Source organism: Mycteria americana, chromosome 27, assembly GCF_035582795.1.
Source record: "Mycteria americana isolate JAX WOST 10 ecotype Jacksonville Zoo and Gardens chromosome 27, USCA_MyAme_1.0, whole genome shotgun sequence".
Taxonomy (NCBI): domain Eukaryota; kingdom Metazoa; phylum Chordata; class Aves; order Ciconiiformes; family Ciconiidae; genus Mycteria; species Mycteria americana.
The window spans coordinates 1,868,452-1,884,059 of record NC_134391.1 but is presented as its reverse complement, the minus strand read 5'-3'; positions in this window follow the sequence as shown (position 1 = coordinate 1,884,059).

Here is a 15,608-nt window from a genome sequence, read left to right as displayed (position 1 = left end):
AGTCACCTCTGGTGTCTGGGGTGTTGCTGTTCCAGAGTGAGAGGTTCCTTCCAAGAAGGACATGCTGGTGTCTGTGGGACAAGGGTCTTTTCATTCAGGCCACAGGCGTGGTGTTCTTGGGGTCCCTGCAGCAGGTGCCCATGTTCAGGCAAGGCAGCTGAGGCCTTCAGGTGTGGCTGGAAGCTGCCTAAAGGTCTTGCCCCTGCCAAAAGATCATGTGGGAAGGAGGGAAGAGGGAAGGAATGAGAATGAGTTGGAGGGAAGGAGAGAAGGCAGCAAATACCGGTGGGGTGGAGGAATATGAGTTGCAGTGTAGGCAGAAGTCACCTTGTGTGAGGTCATTAAAGTGCAGCTGGGTGGCCTTGTCAAGTGGCCTTTGTTTTGCTGCAAGGCACCAGCACCCTCAGGGTTGCCAGGGGCAGGGCTTGGCCTCAGCAGACTCTTGCACTAGTCCATGAGTGCATGCGATTTCTTGGGATGACCCTGACTCCAGCAAACACCTTCCCCGGGGATTCATGCCATGCATCCTCCACCGGCTGTAACTGCCTGTCTCCTTTCCTTTGCAGGACAACTTCAAGCGCAGATTGGTGAGTGCATTCTGGCATGTGGGAGGCTGCTCATCCCTAGAGTGCAGGGTGGGAATGGGGAGCGCTGTGTGTCCCTGGGGCCAGCCCTTCTCCCTGCCAGACAGACACAGAGCTTGTTGCTTGCCTCCCTCTCTGCCCCTTGCCCTCCTTCCCCCACCGGGCACCACTGCTCTGGCACAGCAGCTTCAACAGGAACGCACGGGGGAAAATCATGGGCTTTGTTAAGAGGTCCCGTCCTTCAAAGTGGGACTCCAGCCTTGCCGAGGGAGCGTTCCCCATGTGTCTAGCCTCAGCCTCCCCAGCTCCATTTCATGGAAATGTCTCCCTGCTAAAGAGCCTGCCCCCACCTACCCATGCTTGTCACGATTCTCTTGGGCAATGCCCTTCCTGCAGCTACAGGCTCCTTGGAGGTGCTTCCCTTCATCTCTTCTTGGCCACATGGAAGGTGCCTTGGCCTCCCCTGCCAGGCCAGGCACAGCAGGTCCTCCACCCTCCCGCCCAGCTGGGGAGCTCTCTGCTAAAGCCTCCCCAACTTTTCCCATCTCTTGTGAACTTGGCAGCCCACAGCTGAGTACTCGATGCCAGGAGTTGCCATCCCAGCCTCTCTCCATGCATCACTTGGCCATGTTTCTAGAAGCTCGTGCAGTGTGTTGCCTTGCAGGTGCTGAACGGCCCATGCTTGGCTCTTCTCCTGCAGAGCCTCTAGGCTGCATGCTTGGTGATGCCACCGGGTCCCCATTCCTGCACATCCCTTTCCCCCGACTAACCATGACCTCAGGCGAAGGAAAGGCAGATGCAGGCAAATGCCCATGTCTAAAGCCCAGGTGGGGTCTGAGCCTGGCGATTTCTCTTTGTTAACTGCCTTTCTCCTTCCTTTTGTAGCCCAATTGATACAGGAGATGCGTAAGTTGCCTCTGGTGTCTGGGGTGTTGCTGTTCCAGAGGTAGAGGTACCTTCCAAGAGGGACATGCTGGTGTCTGTGGGACAAGGGTCTTTTCATTTGGGCCACAAGCATGATGTCCTTGGGGTCCCTGCAGCAGGTGCCCATGTTTAGGCAAGGCAGCTGAGGCCCTCAGGTGTGGCTGGAAGCTGCCTAAAGGTCTTGCCCCTGCCAAAAGATCATGTGGGAAGGAGGGAAGAGGGAAGGAATGAGAATGAGTGGGAGGGAAGGAGAGAAGGCAGCAAATACCGGTGGGGTGGAGGAATATGACTTGCAGTGTAGGCAGAAGTCACCTTGTGTGAGGTCATTAAAGTGCAGCTGGGTGGCCTTGTCAAGTGGCCTTTGTTTTGCTGCAAGGCACCAGCACCCTCAGGGTTGCCAGGGGCAGGGCTTGGCCTCAGCATACTCTTGCACTAGTCCATGAGTGCATGCGATTTCTCGGGATGACCCCAACTCCAGCAAACACTTTCTGCGGGGCTTCATGCCATGCATCCTCCTCCGGCTGTAACTTCCTGTCTCCTTTCCTTTGCAGGACAACTTCAACCGGGGAAAGGTGAGTGCTGCCTGGCATGTGGGAGGCTGCTCGTCCCTAGAGTGCAGGGTGGGAATGGGGAGTGCTCTGTGTCCCTGGGGCCAGCCCTCCTCCCTGCCAGACAGACACAGAGCCTGCTGCTTGCCTCCCTCTCTGCCCCTTGCCCTCCTTCCCCCACCGGGCACCACTGCTCTGGCACGGCAGCTTCAACAGGAACGCACGGGGGAAAGTCAAGGGTTCTTTTAAGGGGTCCCGTCCTTCAAAGTGGGACTCCAGCCTTGCCGAGGCGAGTGTTCCCCATGTGTCTAGTTGCACCCTCCCCAGCTCCATTTCATGGCAATGTCTCCCTGCTAAAGAGCCTGCCCCCACATACCCATGCTTCTCCCCATCCTCTTGGGCAATGCCCTTCCTGCAGCTACAGGCTCCTTGGGGATGCTTCCCTTCATCTCTTCTTGGCCACATGGAAGGCGCCCTTGGCCTCCCCTGCCAGGCCAGGCACAGCAGGACCTCCACCCTCCCACCCAGCTGGGGAGATCTCTGCTAAAGCCTCCCCAGCTTCTCCCATCTCTTTTGAACTTGGCAGCCCACAGTTGAGTACTCGATGCCAGGTGTGGCCTTCCCAGCCTCTCTCCATGCATCACTTGGCCATGCTTCTAGAAGCTCATGCAGTGCGTTGCCTTGCAGCTGCTGAGAGCCCCTGGTTGGCTCTTCTCCTGCAGAGCCCCTAGGCTGCATGCTTGGTGATGCCACCGGGTCCCCATTGCTGCAGATCCCTTTCCCCCCACTAACCATGACCTCAGGCAAAGGAAAGGCAGACGCAGGCAAATGCCCATGTCTAAAGCCCAGGTGGGGTTCGAGCCTGGTGATTTCTCTTTGTTAACTGCCTTTCTCCTTCCTTTTTGTAGCCCAGGAGCAAGAGGACAAGCGTAAGTCACCTCTGGTGTCTGGGGTGTTGCTGTTCCAGAGGGAGAGGTTCCTTCCAAGAAGGACATGCTGGTGTCTGTGGGACAAGGGTCTTTTCATTCAGGCCACAGGCGTGGTGTTCTTGGGGTCCCTGCAGCAGGTGCCCATGTTCAGGCAAGGCAGCTGAGGCCTTCAGGTGTGGCTGGAAGCTGCCTAAAGGTCTTGCCCCTGCCAAAAGATCATGTGGGAAGGAGGGAAGAGGGAAGGAATGAGAATGAGTGGGAGGGAAGGAGAGAAGGCAGCAAATACCGGTGGGGTGGAGGAATATGAGTTGCAGTGTAGGCAGAAGTCACCTTGTGTGAGGTCATTAAAGTGCAGCTGGGTGGCCTTGTCAAGTGGCCTTTGTTTTGCTGCAAGGCACCAGCACCCTCAGGGTTGCCAGGGGCAGGGCTTGGCCTCAGCAGACTCTTGCACTAGTCCATGAGTGCATGCGATTTCTTGGGATGACCCTGACTCCAGCAAACACCTTCCCCGGGGATTCATGCCATGCATCCTCCACCGGCTGTAACTGCCTGTCTCCTTTCCTTTGCAGGACAACTTCAAGCGCAGATTGGTGAGTGCATTCTGGCATGTGGGAGGCTGCTCATCCCTAGAGTGCAGGGTGGGAATGGGGAGCGCTGTGTGTCCCTGGGGCCAGCCCTTCTCCCTGCCAGACAGACACAGAGCTTGTTGCTTGCCTCCCTCTCTGCCCCTTGCCCTCCTTCCCCCACCGGGCACCACTGCTCTGGCACAGCAGCTTCAACAGGAACGCACGGGGGAAAATCATGGGCTTTGTTAAGAGGTCCCGTCCTTCAAAGTGGGACTCCAGCCTTGCCGAGGGAGCGTTCCCCATGTGTCTAGCCTCAGCCTCCCCAGCTCCATTTCATGGAAATGTCTCCCTGCTAAAGAGCCTGCCCCCACCTACCCATGCTTGTCACGATTCTCTTGGGCAATGCCCTTCCTGCAGCTACAGGCTCCTTGGAGGTGCTTCCCTTCATCTCTTCTTGGCCACATGGAAGGTGCCTTGGCCTCCCCTGCCAGGCCAGGCACAGCAGGTCCTCCACCCTCCCGCCCAGCTGGGGAGCTCTCTGCTAAAGCCTCCCCAACTTTTCCCATCTCTTGTGAACTTGGCAGCCCACAGCTGAGTACTCGATGCCAGGAGTTGCCATCCCAGCCTCTCTCCATGCATCACTTGGCCATGTTTCTAGAAGCTCGTGCAGTGTGTTGCCTTGCAGGTGCTGAACGGCCCATGCTTGGCTCTTCTCCTGCAGAGCCTCTAGGCTGCATGCTTGGTGATGCCACCGGGTCCCCATTCCTGCACATCCCTTTCCCCCGACTAACCATGACCTCAGGCGAAGGAAAGGCAGATGCAGGCAAATGCCCATGTCTAAAGCCCAGGTGGGGTCTGAGCCTGGCGATTTCTCTTTGTTAACTGCCTTTCTCCTTCCTTTTGTAGCCCAATTGATACAGGAGATGCGTAAGTTGCCTCTGGTGTCTGGGGTGTTGCTGTTCCAGAGGTAGAGGTACCTTCCAAGAGGGACATGCTGGTGTCTGTGGGACAAGGGTCTTTTCATTTGGGCCACAAGCATGATGTCCTTGGGGTCCCTGCAGCAGGTGCCCATGTTTAGGCAAGGCAGCTGAGGCCCTCAGGTGTGGCTGGAAGCTGCCTAAAGGTCTTGCCCCTGCCAAAAGATCATGTGGGAAGGAGGGAAGAGGGAAGGAATGAGAATGAGTGGGAGGGAAGGAGAGAAGGCAGCAAATACCGGTGGGGTGGAGGAATATGACTTGCAGTGTAGGCAGAAGTCACCTTGTGTGAGGTCATTAAAGTGCAGCTGGGTGGCCTTGTCAAGTGGCCTTTGTTTTGCTGCAAGGCACCAGCACCCTCAGGGTTGCCAGGGGCAGGGCTTGGCCTCAGCAGACTCTTGCACTAGTCCATGAGTGCATGCGATTTCTCGGGATGACCCCAACTCCAGCAAACACTTTCTGCGGGGCTTCATGCCATGCATCCTCCTCCGGCTGTAACTTCCTGTCTCCTTTCCTTTGCAGGACAACTTCAACCGGGGAAAGGTGAGTGCATTCTGGCATGTGGGAGGCTGCTCGTCCCTAGAGTGCAGGGTGGGAATGGGGAGTGCTCTGTGTCCCTGGGGCCAGCCCTCCTCCCTGCCAGACAGACACAGAGCCTGCTGCTTGCCTCCCTCTCTGCCCCTTGCCCTCCTTCCCCCACCGGGCACCACTGCTCTGGCACGGCAGCTTCAACAGGAACGCACGGGGGAAAGTCAAGGGTTCTTTTAAGGGGTCCCGTCCTTCAAAGTGGGACTCCAGCCTTGCCGAGGCGAGTGTTCCCCATGTGTCTAGTTGCACCCTCCCCAGCTCCATTTCATGGCAATGTCTCCCTGCTAAAGAGCCTGCCCCCACATACCCATGCTTCTCCCCATCCTCTTGGGCAATGCCCTTCCTGCAGCTACAGGCTCCTTGGGGATGCTTCCCTTCATCTCTTCTTGGCCACATGGAAGGCGCCCTTGGCCTCCCCTGCCAGGCCAGGCACAGCAGGACCTCCACCCTCCCACCCAGCTGGGGAGATCTCTGCTAAAGCCTCCCCAGCTTCTCCCATCTCTTTTGAACTTGGCAGCCCACAGTTGAGTACTCGATGCCAGGTGTGGCCTTCCCAGCCTCTCTCCATGCATCACTTGGCCATGCTTCTAGAAGCTCATGCAGTGCGTTGCCTTGCAGCTGCTGAGAGCCCCTGGTTGGCTCTTCTCCTGCAGAGCCCCTAGGCTGCATGCTTGGTGATGCCACCGGGTCCCCATTGCTGCAGATCCCTTTCCCCCCACTAACCATGACCTCAGGCAAAGGAAAGGCAGACGCAGGCAAATGCCCATGTCTAAAGCCCAGGTGGGGTTCGAGCCTGGTGATTTCTCTTTGTTAACTGCCTTTCTCCTTCCTTTTTGTAGCCCAGGAGCAAGAGGACAAGCGTAAGTCACCTCTGGTGTCTGGGGTGTTGCTGTTCCAGAGGGAGAGGTTCCTTCCAAGAAGGACATGCTGGTGTCTGTGGGACAAGGGTCTTTTCATTCAGGCCACAGGCGTGGTGTTCTTGGGGTCCCTGCAGCAGGTGCCCATGTTCAGGCAAGGCAGCTGAGGCCTTCAGGTGTGGCTGGAAGCTGCCTAAAGGTCTTGCCCCTGCCAAAAGATCATGTGGGAAGGAGGGAAGAGGGAAGGAATGAGAATGAGTGGGAGGGAAGGAGAGAAGGCAGCAAATACCGGTGGGGTGGAGGAATATGAGTTGCAGTGTAGGCAGAAGTCACCTTGTGTGAGGTCATTAAAGTGCAGCTGGGTGGCCTTGTCAAGTGGCCTTTGTTTTGCTGCAAGGCACCAGCACCCTCAGGGTTGCCAGGGGCAGGGCTTGGCCTCAGCAGACTCTTGCACTAGTCCATGAGTGCATGCGATTTCTTGGGATGACCCTGACTCCAGCAAACACCTTCCCCGGGGATTCATGCCATGCATCCTCCACCGGCTGTAACTGCCTGTCTCCTTTCCTTTGCAGGACAACTTCAAGCGCAGATTGGTGAGTGCATTCTGGCATGTGGGAGGCTGCTCATCCCTAGAGTGCAGGGTGGGAATGGGGAGCGCTGTGTGTCCCTGGGGCCAGCCCTCCTCCCTGCCAGACAGACACAGAGCTTGTTGCTTGCCTCCCTCTCTGCCCCTTGCCCTCCTTGCCCCACCGGGCACCACTGCTCTGGCACAGCAGCTTCAACAGGAACGCACGGGGGAAAATCATGGGCTTTGTTAAGAGGTCCCGTCCTTCAAAGTGGGACTCCAGCCTTGCCGAGGGAGCGTTCCCCATGTGTCTAGCCTCAGCCTCCCCAGCTCCATTTCATGGAAATGTCTCCCTGCTAAAGAGCCTGCCCCCACCTACCCATGCTTGTCACGATTCTCTTGGGCAATGCCCTTCCTGCAGCTACAGGCTCCTTGGAGGTGCTTCCCTTCATCTCTTCTTGGCCACATGGAAGGTGCCTTGGCCTCCCCTGCCAGGCCAGGCACAGCAGGTCCTCCACCCTCCCGCCCAGCTGGGGAGCTCTCTGCTAAAGCCTCCCCAACTTTTCCCATCTCTTGTGAACTTGGCAGCCCACAGCTGAGTACTCGATGCCAGGAGTTGCCATCCCAGCCTCTCTCCATGCATCACTTGGCCATGTTTCTAGAAGCTCGTGCAGTGTGTTGCCTTGCAGGTGCTGAACGGCCCATGCTTGGCTCTTCTCCTGCAGAGCCTCTAGGCTGCATGCTTGGTGATGCCACCGGGTCCCCATTCCTGCACATCCCTTTCCCCCGACTAACCATGACCTCAGGCGAAGGAAAGGCAGATGCAGGCAAATGCCCATGTCTAAAGCCCAGGTGGGGTCTGAGCCTGGCGATTTCTCTTTGTTAACTGCCTTTCTCCTTCCTTTTGTAGCCCAATTGATACAGGAGATGCGTAAGTTGCCTCTGGTGTCTGGGGTGTTGCTGTTCCAGAGGTAGAGGTACCTTCCAAGAGGGACATGCTGGTGTCTGTGGGACAAGGGTCTTTTCATTTGGGCCACAAGCATGATGTCCTTGGGGTCCCTGCAGCAGGTGCCCATGTTTAGGCAAGGCAGCTGAGGCCCTCAGGTGTGGCTGGAAGCTGCCTAAAGGTCTTGCCCCTGCCAAAAGATCATGTGGGAAGGAGGGAAGAGGGAAGGAATGAGAATGAGTTGGAGGGAAGGAGAGAAGGCAGCAAATACCGGTGGGGTGGAGGAATATGAGTTGCAGTGTAGGCAGAAGTCACCTTGTGTGAGGTCATTAAAGTGCAGCTGGGTGGCCTTGTCAAGTGGCCTTTGTTTTGCTGCAAGGCACCAGCACCCTCAGGGTTGCCAGGGGCAGGGCTTGGCCTCAGCAGACTCTTGCACTAGTCCATGAGTGCATGCGATTTCTCGGGATGACCCCAACTCCAGCAAACACTTTCTGCGGGGCTTCATGCCATGCATCCTCCTCCGGCTGTAACTTCCTGTCTCCTTTCCTTTGCAGGACAACTTCAACCGGGGAAAGGTGAGTGCTGCCTGGCATGTGGGAGGCTGTTCGTCCCTAGAGTGCAGGTTGGGAATGGGGAGCGCTGTGTGTCCCTGGGGCTAGCCCTCCTCCCTCCCAGACAGACACAGATCCTGCTGCTTGCCTCCCTCTCTGCCCCTTGCCCTCCTTGCCCCACCGGCCACCACTGCTCTGGGACGGCAGCTTCAACAGGAACGCACGGGGGAAAGTCAAGGGTTCTTTTAAGGGGTCCCGTCCTTCAAAGTGGGACTCCAGCCTTGCCGAGGCGAGTGTTCCCCATGTGTCTAGTTGCACCCTCCCCAGCTCCATTTCATGGCAATGTCTCCCTGCTAAAGAGCCTGCCCCCACCTACCCATGCTTCTCCCCATCCTCTTGGGCAATGCCCTTCCTGCAGCTACAGGCTCCTTGGAGATGCTTCCCTTCATCTCTTCTTGGCCACATGGAAGGCGCCCTTGGCCTCCCCTGCCAGGCCAGGCACAGCAGGTCCTCCACCCTCCTGCCCAGCTGGGGAGCTCTCCGCTAAATCCTACAATGGGTTCCCATTTTTCGTGCAGCCACGTGAGGGTTTCAAGTGTGTCTGGAATCTCTATAAAGAGCTTGCTATTGAAAAAGGATGCTGTGGGAAGGAGGGAAGAGGGGAGGAATGACAGAAAGTGGGAGGAAGGAGGGAAAGTAGGAAGGAAATGCTCGTGGGTTGGAGGAATGTGATTTTTGGTGTGGACAGATGTTACCTTGTGTGTGTTCATTAAAGAGCAGCTGGGTGTCTTTGGCAATTGCTTTTGTTCTGATGCAAGGTACCAGCACCCACAAGGCTTGCTCTGCAGTAGTTGTTTTGGAGGGGGCCTTTGGTGTCTATGGCTATTATTTGGATAGGTAGAAAGAGCATCCGTGATTTTCAAGGGCTTCTTGTAAAAATATTTATGCTTCTGTCTTTGGTGTCTCTTCTCTTTTTACAGACCAGCTTGTGAGAGAAAGGAGTAAGTGACATGTCGTCTCTGGTGCTCCTTACGAAACTCACAGCAGCTGAGATGTCCTTCAGAAACCCGCTCAGCTCAGCACAGTTCTCTCGCCTCACGCAGTTTTGTTGCGAAACATAATGTAAGGCTAAGGAATACCTTTGTGCAGGAGAGGGAATTAGGCCAAGGAATCTCATGGGATAAATCCTGGACTCCGAGACATACAGGAGTGGGATTATGAAGCAGTTTTGCCATGAGGTATTGTCAAGTGTCTGGAAGGCACTGGGATTTCCCCTTTCATGACAGCTGTGAGATACCTCTCCAGACGCGAGGTCTTTGGCCTTTTTCCTGGTCTGCTCTCTTTCCTAGGGACCATGTCCTCTGTCCTCTCTGTATTCATGGTGTGTTTAAAACATTTCTGTGAGACCAGTCACTTGAGTGGCCCACTGGCTTTTCCTCTTTGGAGGATGAGATGGGCTTGTGATGTGCTTTCCGTCCTGTAGAAAAGACATGCTACTGCAGAAAAGCATGCTCGTCTGCCAGCATCATAGACTGTGTGTGAGCTTGCCGGACCCATGGTCTCCTTGTTAAATCCACTCAATGTCTCCTGTATTCATTTTCCTACAGAATTTCTGCAGACACGACGACGCCACAAAGGTAAGAAAAGAACCCATGCTGAATCCCACCTCTTGGAGCCTGAATGCAGCTCTGGAAAACACATCCCTCCTTCACAAGGAGTGGTTCAGATGACTTCTTAAGAGCAAGAATTGTTTCTTAATCTTTCTCTTATTCCTTTGCTGCCCAAGAAACTTCACAAGTCAGTGTTAGAGTTTCTGGGATTTAAAGCAGCATTATTGATTCTCAGAAGAAAAGGGTAAGTTTTAGCAAGGGGAGGCTCATTTCAGGGTGTTTTTGGAGCATTTCTACTGCTGAGTATGCACACACCTGGTGTATTTGTGTCATACAGTCTTGCTCAATGGAATTTCACCCCATACTCTCATGCAAGCGGATTCTGTGATTCTGGTTTTGCCCAAAGAGGAGGTGTGCACCAAGGCATGGTTCTTATCCTCTGGTCACCTCTACAGAGTTGCCACGATGAAGGCAGAGGCTTGTAATCTCCTTACATTCCTCCCTGAAGCTACATGACATCTTCAAGGGAGTGTCTTTGAGTTGCTTTGCATTTGGTGCATGCCAACCACTCCCTCAGCATGCCATAGATGAGAGACAAGGGCCATGGGAGATTTGGGACAGCAGAAGCTAGACGTATCCTGGGAAAGGGGCTGCCTAGGATGCATCAGAGCGGAGAACAAGGGATGGCAAGGGAACCAATGGGAGGGGACACATAATAGACATTTTCACAGCAGCAGCCTTTATGCTTTTTACTACTTAAGTGACTTGATGGTTGCAGTTGATGTCACCCTGGATGCTGACACGGCTCACCCCCGATTGGAAATCTCTGACGATGGGAAGAGCGTGAAGGATACTGGCGTCATCAGAAAGGTGCCCAGCAATAAGAAGAGATTTGATTCCCACACTTTTGTGCTGGCCAAGGAAGGATACACATCTGGGAGACACTACTGGGAAGTGGAAGTTGGCAAGAGAAGAAGCTGGGCCTTGGGTATTGCCCGGGAATCTGTGACTCGCAACGGGACAGTGACTCTGTCCCCTAAGAATGGCTTCTGGGTCATAGGGTTTGCAGATGGGCGAGACTATTGGGCGCACTCAGATCCTTGGACCCGTTTGAGTGTGAGTGGGAAGCTGCAAAAGACTGGGGTCTTCCTGGACATCTCAGCCAAGCAGCTGTCGTTTTACAATGTCCATAAGAAAACAGCTCTGTACACTTTCACCTTGGGAGGTGACAGCAGCCAGGAAGAGAAGTTCTTTCCTTTCTTCTCAACAGGTACTGCTGCTGCAAAGCCTGACGATGAGCCTCTAAGAATAGCGCAGGAGTTTGATGATGATGATGAGTGAATGGATGAATTGAGAAGGCATGGTTAATGTCTGACTGAAACACAGAGCCTGAGATCACACTGCACTCTTGTCAGACCCCTGCTTTGTGCCACCAAATCAAAGTTGAACAGTTCTTTCATATAAGAAGCTTCCACCATTGCTTGCTAATCCTTCTGTGAGCCAGTCAAGAAGGAGAAGACCTAGACTTTGGGCCACTAGTCCCTGGGTAGAGAGGACCTTCAGTTCTTCTGAGCACTCACAGAAAGGAATGCATCCTCAACCCAGGAAGTGAAAACAATCGTGGGATTTGCGTACAGAAGCTTACATCAGGTGTCAACGTGAGCATGAAAAGATTTTCCGTGCCAGTCACTGAAGATCCCGGTAAACATTCATGATGTGTTTGTGCAAAAGTGGATCACTATTCTAGGATGGGAAAGCTTTCTGATGAGCTTAAACCACACTTCCCAAGGATACCTCCCACTTCTGTTTCTAGATGTTCACCACTCATCACAGGTCCTTCTACGTCAGTTGGAAGAAGCAGGTGCTTCCTGGACGCAACATGCCTGACTCGTCACCAGTGCTGCTCGTGGAGCTGCAGTAAACCTTTTCATTTGGAAAGGGTGTGAAATCCGGTCCTATCCTCCTGCTTTTGGTGGGCAGTCTGAACAACGTTTGGGGGGATGTTCAAAGTATGAGTACCTTCCCCTTTCTCGAGAGTAGGGACAGAACTGACACCTGAAAATCAAGGTAGCTGAGCTTTCCATGTCAATTAGTTCAGTGTCAAACTCTCCTGTCTGTCCTGCCATTTCTGGAGTCATGTAGTGAGGCAAATGCCTTTTCTCTCCTTATTGAGTCACCACTGGGCACTGAACCAAGATCCTGGCAATACAAGGTGAACCACGTTGTGGACTGTGAGAGGGAAACCAAGCAAGACAGCAGGACATGTGGATACACCCTCAAGAACAGTGTCATTTTACGATGCCCGCACAAAGTCTCTCTTGTATGGTTTTCAGAATAGGCCCTGGCAGCATGAGAATGTCTTTCCCTTCATCTCTGTTGGGGTCTACTCCTGCTAGTACACGAGATCCCAAAGTGCTGGCAATATCATAATCAGCCCAGCCCAGCAGGCACCAGACACACAGCCAGATGCCAGGATGCTGGAGAATCCTTGTGCTCACCCCCAGCTCCTGGCAGGTAGTGATGGCAAAGTGGCCAGAAACCACCACGCTCACTAAGCATTTCAAATCCCACTATTTTCATGACATGGAAGAACCATGCTTGGAACAAATGCTTATTGTTATAAAAGTTAATCTTCCAGTCAGGATCAAAGAAAAGACGACATGCACGGGTACGATGGCAAGCAAGGAACCAAAGACGTCCGCAATGAGGGCGTTGGGAAGCATTGGATTACGAGTTCTGGCAAATCTCGTAAATATGAAATACTGTCCAGGAAAGCTGATTTGATAGGAAAGGCTTTAGCAAGTAGTAACAAACAAATTAATTTTTGATTCAAGGTAATTGCAGCCTGAGGTATTCTCTGGCTAGCTAAGGATGGCATTACGGTTGGACTCGACGATCTACGCTTGGACTCAATGATCTTAAGGGTCTTTTCCCACCTAAAAGATTCTGATTCTATGATTCCACAAGCAGGTGGGAAGTTACAGTGCAGAGACTTGAGACCAAGTATCATGTCTTGCTCTTCTTTCAGATTTTGCTATTGTACAAATCCAACTAAAATTGTTTTGGTATGTAATGCATGTAATCAGGATTTTAAGTAGAAATAAATATGGCTTTTTTTCTTGTTTGATGGATTTCTCTACTTTTTTTTTTTTTTCTTAAAGTGGACGAAGGACTCGGGTTTACTGTAACTCTTGTGCAGATGAGAAAAAGGAGCAGTGGCCAGCTCCACTGACCTCAGCGGACCTTACCAGAGTGCAGAGTGCAGGTTCTGGTGGGTCAGAGTTTCCATCCCTTTAGCCCATCCACTCAGGGATAGCTGTACCAGGAATATGTGGGAGCCACCAGGATGAGTGCAGTCCACACGGTGTCTTGGCAGGGCCAGTTTGAAGACAGTCCGTCTAAAATGGTACTGGAGACCATTGTGTAAGTCAACGCATTCATATTATCTCACTTAACCATGAAGGTGATTAGTGGCTCTATAGATTCCCACCAATAGCTGAGACATCTGTATGAGGTTGGCAGATGTGGCATACAAACTGTTTTAAGTTGATTACAAGCCTTGTGCAATGGACCCCTACTCTAAAATGGAGTTGCCTCGGTCTGTGCGCTGAATCCTACCCTGAGATTTAAAGGGTAGGTTCTTCTGAACTCAGGAGAGAAGTGACCTTCTTGAAACCCAGTGACACGAACAAAGGCATTTGTGTGCAGAGCAGTTTTACCTTCTGTGTAAGAGTGTAAGTTTTCTTCCCAGTTTTCACAGAAATACTTACTGCACACATTTCACAAAACTCCATTGTGAATAGGATTTGACTCTTTCTATGCATGGTGAAAATGCAACTGATTTCTAAACAAGGATATCAAAGGAATCTTTTGGTATCTTTCAAAAGCAAACAATGTGTCTTGACCACGTGTGCTGGGTTGGCGGGGATGGAGCTCATTTTCTTCATAGAAGCCCATATGGTGCTGTGCTTTGCATTTGTGGTTGGAACTGTACAGATAACACACCAGTGCCTTGGTTATTGCTGAGCACTGGTTGCGCACCACTGAGGTTTCTTTCACCCTCTCCCTCCCCGCACCCCCAGCAAATAGGAACAGGCAAGGGCAAGAAGTTGGGAGGGCACACAACCCGGACAGCTGACCTGAATTGACCCAAGGGCTATTCCATCCCATATGAAGTCATGCTCAGCAATAAAAGCTCAGGGAAAGGAGGAAGGGGGAACTTTCGGGGTTATTACATTTGCCTTCCCAAGTAACCATTAACGTGTGCTGAGAACCTGCTTGCCAGGAAGTGGCTGAACATCTGCCTGCTGATGAGAAGTAGTGAATGAATTCCTTATTTTGCTTTGCTCACGCATAAAGCTTTGCTTTGCTTTGCTTATTAAGCTGGTTTTATCTCGATCCACATGTTTTCTTTCACTTGTTCCCTCCTGATTCTCTCCCGCATCCTGCTGAGTGAGGGGATGAATGAGTGACTGTGTGGGGATTAGCTGCTGGCCGGGGCCAACCCAACACACCATGCAAGTATCTGTGCATTGATTCAGTTACATGACAGGCAGACTTAAATGGTCCACGTTATTCTAGCGATAAACAACTTCTGTGAATTTTATAACATCTCTAAGAAAAAAAAATAAAAGAAACCCTTTTATTTCAGCAGCCATTCATGACTTAAAGGTAAAGCCCAGTTTTAGATACTGAATTAACTGATACTCAGGGAAATACTAGTAAAAAAATACTAGTGAAAAAAAAGCCTCGTATGGGGTGGATGAGCAGACAGTGTCCTCGACTGAAACGCTCTTGAATGGCCAGTCCCAGAGGATCCTGATTAGTGACACAAAGTCTACTTGGAGGCCAGTAACCAGCAGTGCAGCCCAGGGGTCAATACCGCGTCCAGTCCTCTTCGACATCTTCATTAGTGATCTCAATGATGGGACAGAGTGCCCCCTCAGCAAGTTTGCTGATGACACCAAACTGGGAGGTGTGGCTGATACACCATGGTCATGGATGGTCATGCTGCCATCCAGAGAGGCCTCAACAGGCTGGAAAAATGGACAGACGGGAATCTCTTGAAGTTCAACAAGGAGTAGTGCAAAGTCCTGCACTGGGGAGGAACAACCCCAGGCACCAGCACACTCTGGGGGCCACCCAGCTGCAAAGCAGCTTGGCAGAAAGAGACCTTGGGGGTGCTGGTGGACACCAAGTTGAACACGAGACAGCAATACACCCTTGCCACAAAGAGGGCTAATGGTATCCTTGGCTGCATTAGGAGAAGTGTTGCCAGCAGGTCAAAGGAGGTGATCGTTCCCCTCTCCTCAGCACTGCAGAGGCCACACCTGCTCTTCTGGGCTCCCCAGTACAGGAGAGACATGGACATACAGGAGAGAGTCCAGGGAAGGGCCACACAGATGATGAAAGGGTTGGAGCATCTCTCACATGAGGAAAGCCTGAGGGAGCTGGGACTGTTCAGCCTAGAAAAGACAAGGCTTGAAGGGGATCTTATCGACGTATATCAATTCCTGAAGGGACGGTGCAAAGGGCACAGAGCCAAGCTCTTGCCAGTGGTGCCGGTGACAGGACACAAGGCAATGGGCACAAACTGAAACAGAGAAGGTTCCCTCTGAACATCAGGAAACACTTTATTACTGTGAGGGTGACCAAGCACAGGTATAAGCTTCCCAGAGAGGCTGTGGAGTCTCTGTCCTTGTAGATGATCAAAAGCCATCTGGACATGTGTGGTGGGTTGCCCTTGCCTGGCTGCCAGGTGCCCACCAAGCCGCTCTATCACTCTCCCTCCTCAACAAAATCCCAAACCACAGAATATCAGGAAAACTCACCTTCCGTAGGAAGTGTTTATTCCATACTACCATGAAAGAATGTTTGTTTTTCTTGAGCACCTAAAATTTCTCTCAAAAAGTTTTTCATGCTGATGCATAGTTTAAAAATTTCCAGAGCTGGCCACTAAGACAGAT